This window comes from Sorex fumeus, unplaced genomic scaffold (genome assembly GCF_029834395.1).
Source record: "Sorex fumeus unplaced genomic scaffold, SorFum_2.1 ptg000044l, whole genome shotgun sequence".
NCBI classification, from domain to species: Eukaryota; Metazoa; Chordata; class Mammalia; order Eulipotyphla; family Soricidae; genus Sorex; species Sorex fumeus.
This window is the reverse complement of record NW_026606101.1, coordinates 61,470,474-61,488,588: the sequence shown is the minus strand read 5'-3', so window position 1 is coordinate 61,488,588 and position 18,115 is coordinate 61,470,474.

The following is an 18,115-nucleotide window of genomic DNA, read 5'->3' as shown; positions in this document are numbered from 1 at the left end:
ACCGGTGATTCATGGGCACCCACAAAATTATACCAAAGGAAACACTGAGTATAAGTTTCCAAATACAGCAACCAGAGAGAGAGTACCGGGGTGACTGAGCCTGCCTTGTATCCCACTGACCCTCAGGCCTGGGCATTCATTGCTGGGTGGCCCTGAGCATTCATTGGTCACCTGGCCCTGTGCCCCCCCCATCCCAGTTTCCAATGCATAATCCTTTATATTTGAAAACTTTAATCTAAATCTTAGGAAGATTACAAAGCCATTGGGGTGCAGATATAAGACAAGCAGTAGAGTGCAAGGTTCAATCCTGGCACCAAATGACCCTCCCTCCCCTCCCCTCCAGGTTCAATGTATACAGGTCCAGCCCCTTGGCAGGGTGTCCCCCACAAAACAAAACATTTTTAAATTTCTTAAAAATTCCATTCCTGGTGGATCTTCTGAAATAGGTCCAAGATAGTAGATTAATAAAGACATTCAGGGACGAAGAGAAAACACAAATGCTAGAATATGAGTGAGTAAAGCTTATAAATCAGAATCACTAATCGAATAGCAATTCGATTTGATCGAAAAAATAAAACAGGCCTGGAACAGTAGCATAGTAAGTAGCAAGCTTGCTTTACACACTTCTGATCCGAGTGTGAGTCCTGACATCCCTTATGGCCCCCCCCACCCAAGCCCCACCAGGAGTGATCACTGAGCACAGCCTCAAGTGCACCCATGCACCATTGTGCACCGCTGGTTGTGACACCCTCTCCCCAAAAAAGCCCCAAAGTTTGAAAAAAGGAAATCAGAGAACTAAAATAATGAGCAAAATTAGCAAAGATGGAGGTTAAATCAGTGGATTTAATCAAGTTAGTATCACGATTTTAAATAAATAGGCATATTGAAAGAACCATGGCGGTTGCGATAAAAAAAAAATTGAAGAAGAGCATAAATTCCATGCCAGTAGGTGTGTGTGTTGGGGCGGGGGGGGGGGGGGTAGTGTAAAAAACCGATCTGGGGTCTGGAGATGGTGCAAAGGGCTGGAGCACCTGCTTTGTTTGCCAGTACCCTTGGGCTCCCCCAGCCCATCTCCAAACAGAAAGGGGTGGAGTAAGGAGTAAGCTTCTTTTTCTCTTTTTTTGCAGGGGTCCGGGGTGGTGGAGGGGCGCACTCCTCGCCGCGCACTTGAGTTCACGCTGCGGGAGAAGCGGGGCGGGCGACACGGGGTGCAGAAGGTCTCCTCACCCTGGGTCTCAGGGTCTCTGAGCGCTCTCCCTTGAGCTCCATCCCTCGGTGCAAGCAGTGCACACACACGTTTTGGTAGGGTGCTATTCATTCCCAAGCTCAGTCATCTGGTGAGAGGGGCGCGCTTGCAGGGCCCGCACGGCAGGAAAGGCCCTAAGAGAGAAGAAGGCTTGCGAGAACATCCTAACGGAAAGCTGAGCGAGCCAGGCACCTTGCAAGCAGGCTTGCAACTTGGGACCCCAACATCTGACTCCCCGGCGCATTGCAAGGCGCACGCCTCTGTTAAGGGTCCCAGTGAGGCTCTGCAACCTCCACTCGGCTCGTCCACCACGCCAGTCCCGGCGGGGCAGGAAAGGGTCCACTCGCAGCAAACAGCGAGCGGAGACCGGAGGCGGCGGGAACGGACAGCCGGGATGCTGCGCCTCCAGCCTGCCGGCACAGAGGACACGCGGGACCTCAGGCACTTCCGGGAAGGGCGTGGCCGCGCGGATCTGCGCACGCGCACGGCGCCGCCCCGCCCCCGGGATCCCGCGAGATGCGCGCGCAGGTGGGTGCGCTGCTGCGTCTCCCGCCAGGTAGCGGGTTGCCTGGCGCTGGGCTCACCGTTTCCGTTTTTCAGCTGCTGTTCCTTTAAGGAAAGAACTACGTGGATCACCTACCGGTTCTTAGCGCATTTAAAGCTGCCCCACGTTCCTTACGTTGCATTGTAATTACTGATCATGTAAAAAAAAATCATAAGTGTTTTTTTGAAAGTTTGCAAGCAACATATGGAGTGTGTGTGTGTGTGTGTGTGTGTGTGTGTGTGTGTGTGGTTTTGGTGTTGGTTTTCTCTCTTTTTTGTTTCCTTGGAGGGTTTTGGTTTTTAGACAAAAGGTTTTGGGCAGCGTGGAGTGTTAAGAAGCAAACCCAGGGCAGCCAGGTACAAAGGCACACGGTTTGTTTTGTTTGTTTGCTTTGTTTTCCAGTTTTGAAGGCACCTGGCAGTGCTCAGGTTTTACCCTCCTGGCCCTGGTGGGTTCAGGGTTGACCCCATGCAAATTCCCTCCCCACTATTGGGGTGGGGGGGGTGTCGTACTATTGCCCCAAAGGCACATATTCTCTTATTTTTGATTTGGGTTTTTGTGCCACATTCTACAGTGCTCAGGAGTAGTGTGCCTGGCTCCACACTCAGAAATCTCAGAGGTGCTGGGGGACCATAAGGGATGTCCTGGACACACCTCATCGTCCCTATTATCTCTCTGGCCTGGGCACATGAGTTTTAAGGAGAATTGGATTGTTTCAAAAGGTTTATGAAGAAAAACAACAATGCCCTACTCTTCTGCCCCTGGCATTCCTGCCTCTCGGGCAACCACGTTATTTATTTTGGTGACGACCATGACCAAAATTTTTTTTTGGGGGGTGCTGGTCACACCCAGTGCTCAGGGCTGACTCCTAGCAGGCCCTGGGGTCCATCTGGGGTGCCAGGCATCTACCCTGGGTCAACCACCTATGAGGCAAGCACCCTGCCCACTCTCCTATTTCTCCAGCCCCTTGCAAGACCAGTTGTAACTGCTTTGTTTTCCCTCCGTTGGGTTTGTTTTAGGACACGCTCTCCTGTGGTAGAGTTTCTGAGACTGCTTTTATGCTCAGCTGGATTGACCGCAGCTGCTGTGAAGTGCAGGCTGCTGAGCAGGACTGGGAGCTGTACATCAGCACCAGAGTCACGTCCTGCGTGTTGCTGAGGATTTCTGATGCGGACCAGCCCCTCGGTGAAAGGGCCTGAAACAGGGCGGGGATTAAGAGACAGAAATAAGAGAGAAAAGAGGGGGCGGCGGGTGTGGCCCATGAGCTGAGAGCCCCGACTGTCCTCCACCTCCAGTATTTTTGCTTAGAACCAGTAATCATCAGAAGGAGAAGGACTCCTGGGGGCTGGCGTTATAGTACAGTGGGTAGAGCATTTGCCTTCCACGCGGCTGACCTGACCTGGGTTCGATCCCCAACATCCCAAATGGTCCCCTGAGCACCGCCAGGAGTAATTCCCGAGTGCAGAGCCAGGAGTAAACCCCAGTGCATCACCGGGTGTGACCCCTCCCCCCCAAAAAAGAAGGAAAACATTCTTTAGTCGGGGGCCTAACTATTTTGATCTATCCAGATGGGACTTTTACCAGTTCGAGGCTGTTGGTTTATTAGTTTATAACCATTTTTGTAAAAGGCTTTCTCTGGGGGGCTGGAGCGATAGCACAGCGGGTAGGGCGTTTGTCTTCCACGCGGCCGACCCGGGTTCGATTCCCAGCGTCCCATATGGTCCCCCGAGCACCGCCAGGAGTAATTCCTGAGTGCATGAGCCAGGAGTAACCCCTGTGCAAAGCCGGGTGTGACCCAAAAAGCAAAAAAAAAAAAATTTTTTTCTCTGGGGGAAATTCCTCCAGGAGCAGGAGCGGGGAGGAAACAGATGAAGGACCCCCGCCGGGCAGTATTTCCCCCTCAGGCGCCGGCCTTCTGGATCGAAAGATCCCATAAATTGCCCATCCTGTCCGACTCCTTTCTCTGCCTCTCTGGTCCCCGACCGAACTCCGCGGCGCGCCCGATTTCTACCCTCTAACTCCGCCCCCTGTGCTGCGGCTCCCTCTGTCCTCAGCTCGCTCGGCCCTGGAGACTGCATCGTGCCCTTTCCCCCTCCTGCTTTCCTCTCCTCCGAGGCACGAACCTCTCCGTGCAAGTCTGAGCATTTTCTAGCACAATCACCGGAACAAAGGCCGTCATTCATCCGGGGCTGCCGCCAGAGTCTTTCCCAAGGACACCCTGGTCACTGAGGCAAAGAGCCGTTCCAGCCTGGCGGTGGTTGCTGTGCCTGGTGGGATTTGCCCGTCGCCCAAAGCCCAGCTATGTTTCACTACTGGTCATTTCCTAGATCTGGGCAGCGCCTGGGGGTCACTAACAAGCCTCTCAAGGGATTCTGATACAGATGATCTAAGACCAGGCTTAGAAGTACTCTTCCCTGCGGAAATAACCTTTCATAATGATCTAGATCTTTGTGCTGTTCACACACAACTTGAGTAGAGGGTTGGGGGAGATGGCCCAAAGGGCTGGAGAGCAGGCTTTTCCCGCAGGAGGCCTGGGTTACCCAGCGGTTCCTTACGCACACCCCTGAACCCAGCGAACTGTGACCCTAAACACAAAACAAAGGGAAAACAAACCCTAGAAAACAATGTTCTGAAATCCCACCATTGATAAGGATTAAACATGGTACTTCGTTTTGCTTTGGTAGCCATACAACGTGGCCCTCTCCCTGAGCTGTCTTTCTAACCTTGAACGTCATGCTTTACTAAGTGGTGGGAACATAGTACAGCACGTAAGGAAGGCACTTACTTGCCTTGCACGCAGCCCACTGTATGCCCTGCCAGGAGTGATCTCGGAGCACAGAATAAGCCTGTGCTTACTCTGAGTGCCTCTGCGCGTGCCTCCAGAAAACAGTGTTCAGAGCAAAGAGCAGACCGAAACGACCTTGAAATCACCTCGTAGAGTGCCTGAGTGACTGGCTCATTCTCACGTAGATTCTCAGTTCTAACATGGTCAAGAGAATCTGCAAAAGACAATGTTGAGTGACAAAGGAATTCAAGCGAGGGTCAGAGAGAGACAGAGACAGACACAGAATGAGAAAGAGGACAGAAGGGCATAAGGCATCTTGCATGCTGCCGCCTCTGGTTTGATCCCGGGCACTCTGTATAGTCCCCTGAGCAACCCCAGTGTTAAGTCCGAGTACAGAAACAGAAAAATCCCATAGTACTGCTGGTAGTGGCCTAAAATTTAAAACAAAGCAAAACAAAACATGAGAGTACATCGAACGATTAGCATTTTGTTTGTTTTGCCACGTGCAGTGGTGCTCAGGGTTACTCCTGAGCTCAGAAATTACGCCTGGCAGTGCTCAGGGGACCATAAGGGATGCTGGGGATTGAACCCAGGTCGACCATATGCAAGGGAAACCCCCTACCAGCTGTATTATTGCTCTAGCTGCACTATTAGCAAATCAAAAAAAAAAAAACAAAACAAAACTATTTACTAGTAGGATCAGACGTTTCATAAATAGTGGATTCTTCAGAAAGAGGTGGAATGAGTTTTTGTGATAATTTCTTAATGGGGGAAACAGTTGAATATGTCCCACAATTGTAAAAGATCACCCCTGCCCCGCAAGATCTCTTTTCTTTAGAGGTTGTGGCATAAACACCTTTTACTCCAGGAGAAATCTCGTGGCGTAAGCAGCTGCTCTAGTTCCAGCTCATTGCCAATCCCACAAGACCAGACAAGGTAATGGGATATCAAATACAGCTTCTTCGAACCAGGGAAAATTGGCATAAGAAGGCCCCTGGGAGAATATGACAGCCGAGTTGTTATTTAAAAGCAGGCCAAGGGGCCTGGAGGGATAACACAGGGGAGCTCAGGGCACTGCCTTGCACCTGAACTCGGCGACAAGTTCAAATCCCTGGTTCCCCCGGGTGCGGGCCCAGCTCAGCAGCGGTGCCCTGCAGTCCTATGATTTCCAGCTGCCCCTCACCTCCCCGCCCCCCCCCCCCAAGCTACGTGTGCGTGTGTGAACACCACTAAAAGGGTGCAAGAGCCAGCAAACACTGCAGCTAAAAAGCTATGTGAGCCCCAGAGCCGGGAGGTACGGCCCCTGGCAGGCACGCGAGAGAGCACTGCGCCGGTGAGCACCAGGACCGTCACTGTGGGGCATGGCGAAGAGCGCAAACACCAGGACTTGAGCGTGTTGACCTCTGTGCGCAGGTCAGTGAGAGAGAACAGTGGGCAGGGCTCCTGTCCTGCATGTGGCAACCAGGGTTTGATCTCTGGCATCCATCCCCTCGGGTCCCTTGAGCCCCTCCAGGAGGTACCCCTGAGCACAGAGCCAGGAGTAATACTCCGAGCACTGTCAGGTGTGTCTCAAAGACAAAGCAACCTACGTCAGCCCCAACCCCCCAGTCATCACAACAGCATCAACAGTAAGGAAGGGAGGGCTGGAACGGTAGTCCAGTGGGTAGGTAACGTGGCTGACCCTGGTTCGATCCCTGGCATCTCTTGAGGTCCCCAAGCAATGCCAGAAGTAATTCCTGAGTGCAGAGCCAGGAGCAATCCTTGAGCATCACTGGTGTGACATCTCCCCCGCAAAAGCCAAACAAAACAAAACAAAATTTAAAAACCAAAAAAAAAAAAAAGGCAGGAAGGAAGGAAATCCTGGGAGAAATATAAATAAATAAAGCATGGGCCTGAGAGAACGCAGAGATTAAGAACTGGCTTTGCTTGAGGCTGCCGCTGTGGCAATGGTTTGAATCCCAGCAGCGCATGTGCTTCCCTGACATCTCCAGGAATCCACTGGGACCACAGAGGCAGAAATAACCCCAAGAGGGGCTGAAGCAATAGCACAGCAGGTCGCACTTGCATGCGACCGACCTGGGTTCAATTCCCAGCATCCCATATGGTCCCCTGAGCACCGTCAGGAATAATTCCTGAGTGCAAAGCCGGGAGTAATTCCTGTGCATCGCTGGGTGTGACCCTAAGAGCAAAATAAATCAATGAATAAAAATAAAAATAACCCTGAGCTTTGCTGGGTGTGCCCCCCCCCCAAGTAAAGCAGGTCAGGAAAATTAAAAAGTGCTGGAGCAATGGTCCAGGTGGGCAGGGCATTTGCCTTGCAAGCAGCTGACCCAAGTTCCATCTCTGACATCAAATACGGTCCCCTGAACACCACCAGGAGTAATTCCTGAGCACAAAGCATCACCCGGTGTGACCCAAAAAGCCAAAAGGAAAAGAAAAATCAAAAGTGGTGGAGGGACCTGAGTGATAGGGCAGTAGGACAGTGTGTAGGAAGTTTGCCTTGCACGTGGTCCACCTGGGTTCAATCCCCGGCATTCAGTATGGTCCCTTGAGCATCACCAGGAGTAACCCCTGAACAGCATTGAGTGTGGCCCAAAAACAAAAATTAAAAAAAGTGATGGAGGGTCGTGAGCACTTTGTTGGTGGTGAGGTGTGGTAGTTTTGTATACCCATACCATAAACTTCAGCACTATTGTAACTACCTAAACTATAATAAGTTAAAATTTTAATTTATGTAATAAAATTAGATAAAAACTGGAACAGCGATCCACCACAAATTGATAGGGTGCTGGAAAGATAGTGGAAGGCTAAGGCACTTGCCCGGGCACCACATATGGTTCCGCAGACACCACCAGGAGTGATTGCTGAGCACAGAGCCAGGAGTAAGCCCTGAGCAGTGCCAGGAGTAGCTCCAAAACAAACAAACAAACAAACAAATTTGACAGATTATAATCTCAACTGTTGCCCCACACACGAGGGGAAGGAATATAAGGAAAAACATATTCACATGGTCTCAAAGAACTGCTCTGAGACCCAAAGATTGCTTTATTAATTAAAAAATGGAATTTTTTCCCAGTGGTTAAATCTAGAGACTAGCACCTAAACTTGGTCACCAGAATCACATCACCAAATGGGTTGGGATAAAATCACATCGTGTTTCTACGCATGTAACACAACATCAGGAAATTCCATGTGGCATGGAATTTCCATGTGGCATCCCCTGTGAAATATCCTTGCTAAAAATAAAACTTATTTTTAGGGGACACGCCCAAAAATGCTGGGGGTCACTCCTGGCAGTACTTGGGGAACTATGTGGGATGTCAGGGATCACTCTTGGGTTGGTTTGGGGCCGGGCAAAAACCCCACCCATTGTACCATCGCTCTGGCCATATCTTGCCAAAAATTTTTAATTAGAATCTATTTTTGAGGAATCAGTCAGATGAATCCAAGTTGTGAGCTATTCTATAAAATGACTTCTTTGAATTTTTGTAAAATTACGATCACGACCATCCTGTTGTTCGTCGATTGCCTCGAGCAGGCCCCAGTAACGTCTCCTTTGTCCTAGCCCTGAGATTTTTTAAAAAGTGCCATATTCAAGGCTCTTTCAGGGTTAGGAGAATGAGACCCATCATTGTTACTGGTATTTGGCATATTGGGTACGCTATGGGGAGTTTGTCAAACTCTGCCGTGTGGGCAGGTTACATTCAGTAGCCTGACAGTTTGTCCAAAGTAAGATATTTGTAAAATATCAATATGAAAGATGAGGAGAATAGAGAATTGTTTGAACTAAGGAGTCTAAAGGGAGGGATGAGAAGCTACCTGAGGTTACTGGGACAACGGGGGGGAGGGGCGGTGGGATTTGCACAGTACATTAGCTAACATTCTTTTCTTTTTTCGTTTGGGAGCACACCTGGCTATTCCCAGCTCAGTGCTCAGAGGTCCCTTCTGGTGGTGCCCAGAGGACAATGAGGTGGCAGGAATTGAACCCAGGTCTCCCTCCTGTACAGCAAAGTGTATATTCCAGCCCATTGAATTTTCTCTCCAGCACATTGTTTCATTTCTTAAGCACAAAAATAGTATTGTTAGAGCATGTTCTGGCTCTTGTCTTCACAGATGAATCTGAGAGCTGGAGACAGCACTTCACAGGTCAACTCAGACACATATGGGCCTCTGAGCACCACCAGGGCTCCCTCCGGATCACAAAGTCAGGAGCCGCTCCCAAAACCACGGGGTGTGGCCCAACCACCCCCTATAAAATAATGTAAATTATAGCACTGTCCTCCTGTTGTTCATCGATTTATTTGCTCGAGCAGGCCCAGTAACGTCTCCATCGTGAGGCTTGTTGTTACTGTGTTTGGCATATCGAATATGTCACAGGTAGCTTGCCAGGCTTTGCGGTGCGGGCGAGATACTCTCGGTAGCTTGTCGGGCTCTTCAAGAGTGGTGGAGGAATCGAACTTGGGTTGGCCGAGTGGGCCGTGTGCAAGGCAAACGCCCTACCCGCTGTGCTATCGCTCCAGCCCCAGTGTAAATTAATAAATGAAAAATATAGAAGGAAGGGAAAGGAATGGAAGATTTCGATAGTATAGGAGAGGCCTGCTGCTGCTTTCCTGGGAAAGGCAGAAATTATTCTTTCATATGATCGTAACTAGAGGGGTGGATGAGTTCTTTTCATTGGGGTTAACATGTGCAAGACACGGGCCAGAGAGATAATACAGTGAGTAGGGCACTTGCCTTGCATGTGGCTGACCGGCTTCAATCCCTGGCACCCTGACTGTTCCCCCAACCCCCACCAGGAGCCAGGAGGAAGCCCTGAGCACTGCCAAATGGAGTACCTCTCTGGTTTCCCCCACTGCCCCCCAAAGTGTGTGGGCCAGCAAGGCAAAGTTAGGGAAGAGCAGGATGTTGAGGTGGTCTCCTGGTTGTTATCAATCCAAGTGAGGTGATCATTTCTGGTGACATTCCAGCTTCACATGCCAGTCTAATCTGGCCCTCGTTTATACACACACAGACACTCTCTCTGTCTCTGTCTCTCTATCTGTTTCTGTCTCTCTGTCTCTGTCTCTGTCTCTGTCTCTCTGTCTCTCCCTGTGTCTCTGTCTCTGTCTCTGTCTCTGTCTGTCTGTCTGTCTCTCTCTCTCTCTCCCTGATCAGTATTATGGTTATACAGGGGGAATACTCTTGTTTTTGTATTTTGGGCCACCCACGGTGGTGTTGAGGGGGTGTTTCCAGCTCTGAGCTCAGAAGTAATCCCTAGCTGCTCTGGGAGGACCATATGCATTTCTGGGGATGGACCAGGGGTCAGCGGCATGCACACAAGTGCTTTACCTCCTGCACTATCTCTCTGGCTTCTATTCTTAGAATATCCATTCTGAACTATTTAGGGGAGACATATCATAGACCTAGAAGGTGTTCAAACCAGACCACGTCAGAGCTCGAGAATTGCTTTGGTGTGCCAATTATTTTGAGATGAGAACAGTGAAGACTCCAATTGTCCAGGGGATAGTGCTTCTTTCCCCAATCCCTCTGCCCTTCTCCTAAACACCTCACCTTCTAAGTACACCTAGACCAGTGTGGTTTGGGGGTGATATCCAAGGGCGGCCAATCAGTTAGCTGAATGGGCTGGCTCTACATGAGAATCACATCATTCAGAGTAAAGGTGAAGCAATCCTCTTGCTGGGCTGGAAAGCCTCTTTCTTCTCTCCTGGGTGTCCTGAACCCCCTTACCTTCTCCTTGGGTTTAGGGAATACACCTTCTCCCTGATGGAAGGCGGGACCCTCATTATTCCTATCACTCCCTTGGGCAGATGTTATTAATTCTCTTCTGTCCTTCACCAACCCTCTAATGCTGTTTTGGTCACTTGACCCACACCCGACGAACCCAGAGGGACAGAAAATTTCCCCCTGTGCTTCAACATTTTAAATGTTTAGCTAAGAAAGAAAACAGCAATAACTTTTAGTTATATACGTAAAGGGAGAGTTCACAACCGAGAAGAAATAGGAAAATCCAGGTGAAAACTATTAGCATGTTCTTAGTGTTGTCCTTGAAATTTTCTGTAGGTCTGCTATTTATTATTATCATTACTATTACCCGATGTGCTTTCTAGCCCTAGATAGTTGAGATTGGGGCAATGGGCAGGCAGTACTCCGTGGTGCTCCAGGAGTATTCCTGACTCTGTACTTAGAAGGGCCCCTGAAGGTGCCAAAGAGACTCGACGCAGTTCGGGAGTTTTGAACTGGGATTGGCCGCATACAGGGCAAGCACCTTAACTAACCCCTGTGCTATCTCTCCAGCTTGAAATGTTCAAGGAAGTCTTTAGCAGGAGAAAGGATAAGAGCAGAGACTGGCCTGGTGAGCTGTGCCATGAGGCTCTCCTTGTCTCTCTCCATCACATTTGCCCGTAAAGCACCACCAGGGAGGAAGTTGGATTGGGGTTTGGTGGGGAGGGAGGGAGGGCAGGGGAATTAAAGGGGGCTGCTTAGCTTCCCCTGGGCTGGAATTCACGGCCAGTTGACTATGGGATGATGTCAGACCCCAAAGGGTGGACACATTCCAGTTTGTCTGGTACTGGGAAAAAATAGGCCTATATCTGAGACAGGCCTGATAAGGCGCCTCCCTGGATATGACTAATGGTCCGAGCTGGGGGATGAACTGGGGCCCAGAGAGCTGGACAATGGCAAGTCTGAACACCATGACAAGGAAATTCTTCCCTGAATTGCCTTTTCCTATTGAGATAAGATAGTGCACAATAAAGCAGCAGGCTCCGAGCTGCCACCAGTCCCCGGTCGCCCCGGAGCAGCCGGGCCTGGGCCTGAGATGCAGCACGCAAGGGTCCGGCCTAGGGAGCAGCGGGCATTGACCCCTGGCCCCAAGGGCCTGGAGACCAACGGCCCCCACCCGCATGTGAGAATGCGCTCATTTCTATTTCACACGCACTCTCTCTGTGCCTACCTGCCTGGTTTAAGAGTGGCAAAAACTGAAAACAAAGACCTTTTCTACTCTTAGAAAAAGCCTTGGAGAGAAACCAGCGCTGAGCCTTGCTTCCAGCAGGACACCAACCATTTTGTCATCCCTACCACGACCCCTCGCTCCGTGGGTCCAGCTTACCTGCAAGTCTCTTAGGCCCTGAGTCTACTTTTGCAGTGAGTTTGGAACTGCAGAGGCATGGGCATGAGATTCTCTGCAGTGCCCTCCTTTCTCTGGAGCAAGCAGGGTGGCAGAGGATGTCCCCGCTCTGCTAGGCCTTCGTAGGAAACCAGTTCTCGTTGGGAAGGAGTGACTCAGGGCACTGGCACGGAACCCGGTGAGTCAGCGCCCCAGCTGTGCCAGCAGACAGCCCTGGCATGGGGCTGTGGGGGAGGGAAGCAGGAGAGGAAGCCAATGCAAGAGAAAAGTTTCACTTGCTCCCGGCCAAGCTGCAGTGGTTGCCGGGAGCTCCCCCAGACTAGAGTGATCCCAGTGTGGTCCCGTAAGCCGTCCTCCAAGAGGTTTGAAGGAGCAGTCACCTGGATGAGTGACTCAGATCAGATGACAGCCGGGGCTCTTCCCACCTCGAGAAAGAATCTACTGAGGAGGCCAGAGAGACCGTCCAACTGCCCAGGCACCGCTGTGAGCATGGTCGGCCCATTTCCATCTCCAGCACACACTGGTCCCCTGGGCTCCACCAGAGGTGCCCGGGCCGGGAGTAAGCCCCGAGAACTGCTGAGAGTGTCCCCAAGAAGCAAAAATAAACCGAGAAAAAGGGAAAGAAACAGAAATAAACTCCTAAGCCTGAGCACCACTGGGAGTGCCCCCAAAACCAGAGAAAGGAGAGGAGAAAAGAAGAAAGGAAGTGCTGGCTGAGACAACTGGAGGGAAGAAGGAGTGATGGGCGAGGTGTGGCAGGGACGGAGAAGAACCAGTGAGCGCTCGAGTGCTGACCCCTCGGTCAGAGGGGACCTTGCTCAGACCCACGGAACAGCCACTGATGGCTTCACTTCCTCCCCAGAGCACTGAGACCTGAGCACCTCTATGCTTTCACTGGGAACCATTGCTCTCTCTGCACATGCTTGCAACAACCCTCCCAGACTAGTAGACGAAATGGTAATAATCTCATTTTATAGCGGAGAAAACGAAGACCCGGGAAAGTAATAAACAGTAGAAATTCACATGGTTAATAAATAGAGACTGGGCTATTGCAAATTCTGCACTAGACATTTAGGCTTCTGTCTTTCTTTCTTTCTTTCTTTCTTTCTTTCTTTCTTTCTTTTTTTGCTTTTTGGGTCATACCTAAGGAGATGACTCGAAGTATGGAGCACATGCTCTGCAGCTGGACCTCCCCGAGTCCATCCAGAGCACTGCAGGCTGCCAAGCATCACCGGGAGTGACCCCAGAGCACTGCCAGGCGCAACCCTGAAACCAAAACAAGGGGCTGGAGCGTTAGCACAGTGGGTAGGGCGTTTGCCTTGCATGCGGCCGACCCGGGTTCAATTCTCAGCATCCCATATGGTCCTCCAAGCACCACCAGGAGTAATTTCTGAGTGCAGAGCCAGGAGTAACCCCTGGGCATCGCTGAGTGTGACCCAAAGAGGAAAAAAAAAAAAAGGAAGAAAGAAAGAAACCGAAACAAGCGACTTCTGTCTAGTGTGGAATTTGAAATAGCCCAGTGTAATAGCTCTATCATGTGAACTTCTACTGTTTATTAGTTTCCCTGGGTCTTCGTTTTCTCTGCTATAAAACGAGATTATTACCACTTCGTCTACTAGTCTGGGAGGGTTGTTGCAAGCATGTGCAGAGAGAGCAATGGTTCCCAGTGAAAGCATAGAGGTGCTCAGGTCTCAGTGCTCTGGGGAGGAAGTGAGGCCATCAGTGGCTGTTCCGTGGGTCTGAGCAAGGTCCCCTCTGACCGAGGGGTCAGCACTCGAGCGCTCACTGACTCTTCTCCGTCCCTGCCACACCTCGCCCATGCCCATCACTCCTTCTTCCTCAAGCTCTCTCATTCGGCACTTCGTTTCTTCTTTTCTTCTCTCCTCTCTTTTCTTTGGTTTTGGAGCCACACCCAGTGGTGCTCAGGCTTACTCCTGGTGCTAGGCTCAGGGATCGCTTCTGGTGGTATTCAGGGGACCCTATGTGGGACTGGGGATGCAGCCAGGGTGAGCCACGCACAAGCAAGTGCCTTTCCACCCTTCAGGGCCACGTTCCACCCCAGGCAAGGCCCCTGTGGGGCAGGTGTGTCACAAGGAACACCAGGTATGTTCGCCCGCTGGCGGCTGCATGGGCAGGGCCGAGGTACGCCACCGCTGAGGGAGGTTTGTCTTGTGGGCACACATGGAGACAGGCCCGAGGTGGGCGGTGGCTGAAGCAGGGGGCACCAGACAAGGGAACAGATGCCGAGAAGATGTTTGGGATATGGCTCTCCCAGAGCTGAGTTGTATCGCCGGTTGCTCCTCATACCTTACTCCCTCCTCCTCTCGCCACCCTACCTCATTTACCTGTTTTTGTTTTTTAACCTACAGCCCCCTTGAGATACACTGGGGGACCGCGGGAGGCCCTGTGGCTCCTCGTTGGGAAATGCAGATTGAGAGCACACACTTCGCGTCTATAAGGCTCTCGGTTGGCGCCCCAGCAGAGGATGGGGAAAGAGAAGATGCTGAGGTTTCATTGATCTTTTCCTCTTTGGGTTTTGCACCATTCCTGGCCGTGCTCAGGGATGACCCCTGGCTCTGTGCTCAGAGGTCACTTCTGGCAGGGTTGGAGGGACCATATGTGATGCCAGGGATCAGCCCAGGTTGGTAGCCTGTAAGGCAAGCACCTTACCTGAGGTGGATTTCTTTTCCTTTCTTTTCTTAGACAGGCGCTGAGTCATATTTATTTATTTATTTAGCCTTTTGGGGTCACAGCCAGTTTTCCTTAGAGGTTACTCCTGCCTCTGCACTCAGGAATCACTCCTGGTAGTGCATAGGGGATGCCAGGGATTGAACCCAGGTTGACCTCATGCAAGGCAAACGCCCTACCCACTGTACTTTCACTCCGGCACCCTGAGGTTGTTTCTGAGAAGCATAATGCTCTTATATCTTATGATAAGAGAGTCATTATACGGGCTGGAGAGATAGTACAGTGGGTAAGGTGCATGCCTTGCGTGCACCCGGCCTGGGTTCGATCCCCAGCATCCCATATAGTCCCCTGAACACTGCCAGGAGTGATTCCTGAGTGCAGAGCCAGGAGTAACCCTTGAACATCACCAGGTATGACCCAAAATAAAATAAATAAATTTAAAATTAAAAATTCATTATATGACTTTCCCAGAGGAGGCCAGGGCAGGGCCTGAAGGGAAAGTGTGTGTGTTTTGCTCGTTTTAATTTACTCAGGGAAGGGGGAGTCCCACACTCCCCACTACCCCCGCCAGTGCTCAGAGGCTGTTTCTGACTCTGAGTTCTGCCTGATGGGCGTGTCCTCTGACCTGTCCAGCTTTCTTCTGGCCCTGACTCACTTTTTGCTAAAATACAGGTCCTGCCCAGCTAGGTGTGGGGGTCAGTGGAGCCGCTCCTGGCACTGCTGGAGGGGTGCCTAGACTACCTCTGGCAGTGCCGGGGCCAGTGAAGCCCGGGCTCACGCAGCCTCAAACCCGCTCACCTGGGCTCACCCCCGCACTGTCTCCTGGCCCTGTGCGTAAGCGCTGGGAGCCTCACAGGCTCCTCCACCTGCATCCCAGGCAGCAACTCTCGGAACCCATCACTGGGGGACTCTGCTTCCTGCCTGAAGTAAAGGTGGGGAGTTTCCGCCCTGGGGGGTGGGGGCAGAAGGCCTTGGGGTTGGTTCAGTATTGTCTATTTGTTTATTTATTTTCATTTTGTGGTCACTTCCTGTGGAGTTCAGGACTACTCCGGCTCTGTGCTCAGGGAATCACTTTGGCAAGACACATGGGGTGCCGAGGATCAAACCTGGGCTGGCTGCATGCAAGGCAAGCAGCTTTCCTGCTGTATTATCTCGACAGCTTGTGTTCTGTGTCATCATTTTGTTTGTTTGTTTGTTTTGATTTGGGGCCACACCCAGCAGTGGCTGACTTGTGGCTCTAAGCTCAGGAATGACTCCTGGCAGGGCTTGAGGGGACCTTATGCGGTGCTGGGGATTGACCCTGTTGGGCCGCATGCAAGGCCAGCTTCTATGTGCTATTGCTCCAGCCTCTCTGTGTTACGTTTTCCTTTAAATTCCATGACTTGCCCTTTTAGTGCTCGACTGGCTCTTCTCTGTCCCTGCCACACCTCACCCATGCCCATCACTCCTTCTTCCTCAAGCTCTGAGGGAGCGGCCCTGAAGGCAGTAAGATGAGTTTCCCTAAATCGGGAGGTGGAAATGTGGCCGCATCATCTTGGTTTTCAGGTTCCTCACGGGGGAGTGCGGTTGGTTTTTTGCAGGAAGCTCAGTAACCTTGGTGAAGATTTTCCTTCTGCTGAAAAACTAGGCTTGGACTTGGCCAACACAGAAGGAGCCATGGTGGAACAGACTGGGAGTGGATTAGCCGGGCTTCAGCTCACAGAGGGGAGAGAACGGAAGGTGTGTTGACAGCCCTCTGCTGATCGCCCTATGCCTCACTTTCCTCATCTGTGAAATGGGAATAAAAACCATTCCCACTTGATGCAGTTGTGGTGTGGACACAAAGAGCATTTGATAGAAAGTGATTGGAAGAAGGTTAGGCCCAAGAGCGCTGAACCAAAGGGCTGAGCACTTAACTTCCCATGCGGAGGCTTGGGTTCAATCCCAGGCATTAAAAGGTCCACTGAGCATTGTCGGAAGTGACCCCTAGCATAGAGCCAGGAGTAGCCCCTGTGCTCTGCTGGTGTGGTTCCCCCCAAATCAAAACAAAAGGGAAACAGAAACAGATGCTGGCTGCCGAGGCATGTGACTCGGGTAGCAGATCACATAGTTGCATGTTTAAGACCATAGATTTCGGGAACAGAGCTACAGTACAGCGGGTAGGGCATTTGCCTTGCATGTGGCCGACCCGGGTTCGATCCTCGGCATCCTATATGGTCTCCCAAGCACTGCCAGAAATGATCCCTGAGTGCAGAGTCAGGAGTAACCCCTAAGCATCACCAGGTGTGACCCCAAAATAAAACACACAAAGCAAGATGGTAGGTTTCCTTCCTGGCACTGCATCCCCGCCGCCCCTTAGCACTGCTGGGTGGAGCCCTGGCGACCCCCTGCAAGTCTGCACAGTGGTCTCTGCAGCCCACTAGTTTGGGCCATGGCGTGGCAGTGACTCCTGAGTTATATGACCTCCTTTCCTCTGTTTGCTTGTCTGCATAATGGGAGTGATAACGACTCCATCACATAACTGTGATCAAACCTTAGTACATTAATGAGAGTAAGTACTTAGGGTGTGAGTACTTAAATGAATGTTGTGGGGTCCCCCCACTGCTACAGTAATGGCTATTGCTAGATGAACATTGCCGCAGTAACACCAACTACTAGCATCTCGTATTCCTTCTGCTGTGACTGACTGTTACCTCATGGTGGCGCTGTTGGACACAGGTCCCACCACCATGGCCTCTGCTGGATTAGGCCAGCAGTGCCCTGCGGACATCCAAGCCCAGCCAGGGCCCTCCTCAAAGGGACCTCTGCTTGACTCCTTCCCAGATTGTGCCACGGTACCCTGGACTGGTCCCGGCAATCTCTCCCAGGACACCCAGAATGCTGAGTCAGACCCAGGTCCCTCTGTGGGGATGGAGCCCGAGTCCCCCCCTGTCTCCCACAAACTACCCAGAGGACTATCCAGGGTTGTCCCATCTGTCCCGTCACTTTCCTTTTCTCAGCATCCTTTTAGTCCTGACAATCCTCAAAGGTTACTCCCAGATCAGTGCTCAGGGGTTGCTCCCTGCAGTGCTCTAGAGACCATGTGGCCCCAGGGCTCGAATCCAGAGCTCCCACATGTGCAACATGTGGTCCTACCTTTTGAGTCTTCTCCTGTGCCCAGAAACCCACAGTTTTTCCTTGATCATCTTAGAATCTAAATGATCTGATTATGAGATTATGTAGCACTGTCCTCCTGTTGTTCATCGATTTGCTCGAGCGGGTTCAGTTAATGTCTCCATTGTGAGACCTGTTGTTACTGTGTTTGGCATATCGAATATGTCACAGGGAGCTTGCCAGGCTTTGCTGTGCAGGTGAGATATTCTCAGTATCTTGCTGGGCTCTTGAGGGGCAGAGGAATCGAACCCAGGTCGGCCATGGCAGCCACGTGCAAGGCAAACTCCCTGCCTACTGTGCTATCGCTCTAGCTGCTAAAGAGATTGTTATAAAAATAATAATAAGTCTATTTTTGTGGTGCTTATTTGTGGAGTTCAAGCCCAGTACATTCGTGGCCTGTACTCTACCATTGACTCCCATTCCCATTCCCAAGACTGCAGTTAATTTTATTTCTATAATTATTATTATTATTATTATTATTTTTTGCAAAGAATAGATCCCAGGGCCTTACACATCCAAAGCAAATGCTTGACTACTGAGCCACATCCCCAATCCCAAGACTGCTTTTGGAAAGGCAGTGGTTCCAGCAATAGT